This window comes from Cornus florida, unplaced genomic scaffold (genome assembly GCF_030987335.1).
Source record: "Cornus florida cultivar Cherokee Brave unplaced genomic scaffold, ASM3098733v1 CherokeeBrave_3.0.0_Hap2_Chr08, whole genome shotgun sequence".
Classification (NCBI taxonomy): domain Eukaryota; kingdom Viridiplantae; phylum Streptophyta; class Magnoliopsida; order Cornales; family Cornaceae; genus Cornus; species Cornus florida.
Genome location: NW_026775578.1, coordinates 38612501 through 38617500, shown reverse-complemented (window position 1 = coordinate 38617500; position 5000 = coordinate 38612501). Strand labels below are relative to the sequence as shown.

At 33.1% G+C, this 5000-nt stretch overlaps 1 non-coding gene across 1 annotated transcript; it reads left to right on the top strand.

Moving 5' to 3' along the window:
• The first annotated feature begins 76 nt into the window (after positions 1–76).
• Positions 77–147, top strand: TRNAC-GCA (transfer RNA cysteine (anticodon GCA)). The gene has a single exon. It is a non-coding gene; the product is annotated as a tRNA-Cys (tRNA).
• Positions 148–5000: the final 4853 nt, after the last annotated feature.

The window sequence follows — 5000 nt, the reverse complement described above, 5'->3', positions numbered from 1 at the left end:
CGCAAGTACAATAAAAAAAAGACGTTTAGTAATCCAACCCAAAAGGGGGAAATTTTCATCTATTTTGTATCGTTTTGGCGGCATGGCCGAGTGGTAAGGCGGGGGACTGCAAATCCTTTTTCCCCAGTTCAAATCCGGGTGTCGCTTGATCAACAAAAGACTCGAAATCCCTTATTCTGTTTTGCTGATATAACTCGCTGAATTATTCCCCAGCAGAAGCAGAGGAAAAAGGCTGTCAATATTTGCTTAATTCTAAGCAAGTATTTTCTAAAAGATTGTAAATCCTTGCATCTAGGAGTCACGAAAAGATTCTAGTAGCGAAGGGGCTATCAAAACTTCTCGATTCCCTTCTACGACTAATGTAGTGTCTATTGACTGAGTCTTGAATTAGATTGGATAGTCGAATAGGGAATCTACTGAAATTAGTAGTTATGGAAGGGGCGGAAGATGCTTTATAAAATATACGTACTCACGGGAGTCTCTGAGTGTTCAGGCATTAGATCAATATTAGATTGAAAAGAACAGTTCCTATTATTCCTACATGTTCCATTAGTAACATTCCCTTGGGATGTCACTGCGTATTTTGCTTGTGTTTAATCTTTCCCAATTAGAAATTATATAGAAATTTATTAGAAGTAGATTTATTGGATTGGTTCATTAATAGTGTTGGGTCAGAATCTTTTTTTGACTCTGCGCCATTGATTCCACTATTATTAGTGAGCAATAATGGAATAATTCCTTCATATTCATAGAGATAGGGGACATAATTCACATGGATATAGTAAGTCTTGCTTGGGCTGCTTTAATGGTAGTCTTTACATTTTCCCTTTCACTCTTAGTATGGGGAAGAAGTGGACTCTAGAAGTACTACTAATTGAGTTGCGGAATCAAACTGTATTAATTTTTATAGATCGTTCTGCAAAGCGTTTTTCACTATTTTAAATAAAAATATCTTCATTTCGAAATTCCATCGGATTCTAGTGGAATAATGTAATATATGAATAATACTCTTTCAATTACAGAAATATTTCAACGATTTCCATCTTTGTATTTTGAAAGGAAGGGGGATACGGAGGATAGGAAATTTCTTACAACCTAATTCTTCCTAAATTTTCTATTTCAATAATTCAATAAATGGGTTCTTATCAGAATTATATATGAACAATGAGGAAGAACCGACCTCTTTTTTTTTTATTTGTTTCCCCCCTTACTCTTCAATTATTCTTCAAATAGGAAGTCGTTCTGTTAAGTGTACATGCCCTTTCAATGAGAAACAAAATCGACATAATGATTGTCTAACAAGATATTATGCATACTAAGATCTTGCTCTGGGTGAATCACATATTGTGCGCACTTACCCCTTGTTTTATTATTTTAGAAATTTAATTTCTGTTTTATTGACTTATTTCATATCATGGTTCAAGCGTTAAAAATCGGCGAGGTTTACTACTACTTTTCGAAATCCGAAGAAGTTTCCATAGAACTCTTGTCAATGGCTTAATCAATTACTTCTTTGTAATGCTAAAAACAAATTGGGATTCATGTTGGAAATAATAAAAAATCTAGGAATTAGAACCATAAGAATAAGAGTTGCCTTTCAATTATCTTAGATTGATCGGAACAAATAGATGTACCAAAGAAATAGAATTGGGTATTATGTAGATATCAATTCCATATATGGAATTGGAATCTACATATATGAAGAGTATTGTAGATTAATCTATATTAAGTCCCTATCTTTATTATAGAGTACGACTTTATACATTACAATAACACTAATAGATAGTATATGGTAGAAATAAATATTCGTATATTTATTTATACCATACTATCGGATCTCATAGAATACTGCTAATTCTAATCCGCTTATTTCATTTAAGACGCGAAATTGGAATCCTTTTCATTTTTTTCTTCAATCAACTTAGAAGTCAAGTTTTATTCAAATTAATTAATCATTTTGACTGATTGTTTTTACAGAAATGAAAGTAGAAAAGCAGTAGGAACTAGAATGAACAATGCAGTAGCAATAAATGCCAGAATATTTACTTCCATAATCTCATCGTTTTTTTACTTCGCAATAACTCGGGATTAATCCCATAGAAATGAAAAATCTTTTGCCTGTAAATTCAATGGATGAATTACCTCTCGATCATATTGAATCGGGTCAATATCATGAATAATAATATCTGAGCTATCAAATCAATTCATCGTTGAGAATTGAATAGTATAACATAGGAAGATGTTTTATCCATACCGAATCCAAAATTGGATTCCTGATCCAATCAAGAATTTATTTATTTATTTGATCATTCTTTTTTCTTTTCTATAACCTACCCTACGTCTTCCTTGTACAATCATCTGATGAAGTATCATCTGACCGCCTTCCAACTTCCATTAATCACAAACCCAAACAAACACTAGAAGTGAAATGGAAAAAGAAAGGAGTTAAGTTCTAAACTCCATTTTAATGATCTAATTTTCTTGGAAGACAAAGAAGTGTGATAAAGATGAGTCCCGGTATAAAAGATATAATATTCCATCAAATTCAATATTTTAGGATTTGATTTGTTCTTTATTCGATAGGACCCCGAAAAGAAAACGGAAAAATAAGAAGGAAAACTTTTCCATTCCTTTCCTTTGCTAGGAGTGGCGGGATCCTTGTTTGATCTTTATCTTTATCTTCCCCCTTCTTAGATTAGTACGGGGCACATATATTAAAAGCTCAGTGTGCAATTTGAATGAAATAGATTTTTCAAATTCAAATTAGTAATTGAAGTTACACAAAATTGGGGCCAGAAAAAAAAGAGAATGGAATCTGGAAAAGTATTCTATTAGGTAGGGTAATTATGTTAAATTCATTTTGTATCATACAAGAAACGAATCCCATTTGCGTATGTGCTCCCGAGAAAGATATGGTACTCTATTCTATTAGGGTGATCGGGAGCAATAGAAAAAATAGATCCAGTATCTCTTGGAATCCTGAATAAAATGCTACCAATAATTGTACTAATCGACATATGTCTTTCTCCCATCAATCGGTACTAGTTAAAGTAATGAAAATTTCCCTATTTGTTTGATGAGAAATGCGAAAGGAAAAAGGAAAGAAAAAAGAACTAAGGGGCGAATTTTTTTATTGAATCCGTCGGGACTGACGAGGCTCGAACCCACAGCTTCCGCTTTAACAAGGTGGTGTCTGACCAATTGAACTACAATCCCAGGAAAATAGGGGATATAGTAGAAAATGCGATTCTTTTTTATTCCTTCGTATCAGATATTTCTGAAGGACAGGGGAGTTATACCAGTTCATGGTAGATTGGCAAATTATTGGGCCGAGCTGGATTTGAACCATCGTAGACATATTGCCAATGAAGTTACAGTCCGTCCCCATTATCCGCTTGGGCATCGACCCAGCAAGAATCAATTTGAGGCTTATTGATAATCCACGATCAATTTTCTTTTGTAGTACCCTACACCCTACCCCCAGGGGAAGTCGAATCCCCGCTGCCTCCTTGAAAGAGAGATGTCCTGAACCACTAGACGATAAGGGCATACTTGCCCAACCGCCATCAGACTCTGATCATAGTATGAACAGTTTTGGAAATTGTCAATATAATGGAATGGTATGATTAGACTCGAGGGATTTTTCCGTTTTTGATGATTTCATAGCATTTTTGATTCGTCAATTCATATTCATGTTCATGAAGCATTCATTCTAATCGCCATTCTATATTGAAATCTATTTATAGAAATCGATATTAATATATTATTTATATTAAATAAAAATAATACGAAGGATAGGACTAGGATTCGTTTAGGGAGCGATTTGTCCGTCATAAAAGAGAAAAGGGGTTAAGTTCCATTTCTCCCACTTTCGTTCATTGGTTCAGTCATTGTTAAAATGAGATATGCCTATCTCTATCTCACACTACGCCAGGAAATTCATAAACGATAAATCTGGGAAGAGGAATCAAGAAGTTATCGAAAATCATTTTTTTCTCTAAGAATTTGGTTCAAGGGACAGGGAGAATCTCTTCATTACATGATTCGATGAAATATCTTGAATCTATGTCGAATTGATAGGTGTACATGTATCAATCAAGTGAATTTCGTTCTGCTAAGGATCAATTCAATAAAAGAAAAGCAATTGGGGTTGATCTTGAAACAATTCATTGCATTTTACGCTAGACTTGCTAGGGAAATCCATTTTCTCATTCAAGAATGAGCTGCTGGCTACTATGGGTCTACTCTATGTACTTATGTATATAATATATGTACTTAGATCTATTTTGATTTTATCCACATAGTGACTCATTCAGTAATTGAATTAATAATTGAATTAAATAGGCCCTTTTAACTCAGTGGTAGAGTAACGCCATTGTAAGACGTAAGTCATCGGTTCAAATCCGATAAGGAGCTTTTACTTTTTTTCCATAAAAACCCAGTCGTCGTATTCATATTTGAAATAGGAATGTCAATATTGTTTATATTTGTAATAAAAAAAGTAACCAACTGTAGAAAATAAGTTATTATTCTAATGAGTTATAGTATAGTAGTTATAAAGTTGAGCATTTGTTCAGTAAAAAAATATAATTATCATGAATAATGATAAGTCGTCTCTTGAATCACCACCTATTCCGATTTTCCATTATGATAATAAAATCCATTGTAAAGATTCAAAATCAACAAAAGAAAAAGTAAGTGGACCTCACCCATTGAATCATGACTATATCCGCTATTCTGATATTAAAATTCGATAGAGATGAAATAAGAATAGTTGGCCTTTTTTATTTCATTTCTTTGGACTCCGCAAGAATTTGTCGATATTTCTGATTAAATCTTCATCTTCCTAGATGTTCCATAGGAATAAATTGTTATTCCGTTCCTCCACAGAGAAACGTTTACTCTAAGTTACAACACAAGAACCATTTTCAATATCTTTCTTTGATTCCAGAACAAGATTAATATATATCTATATAGAAGATTTATATATTGAAATCTAT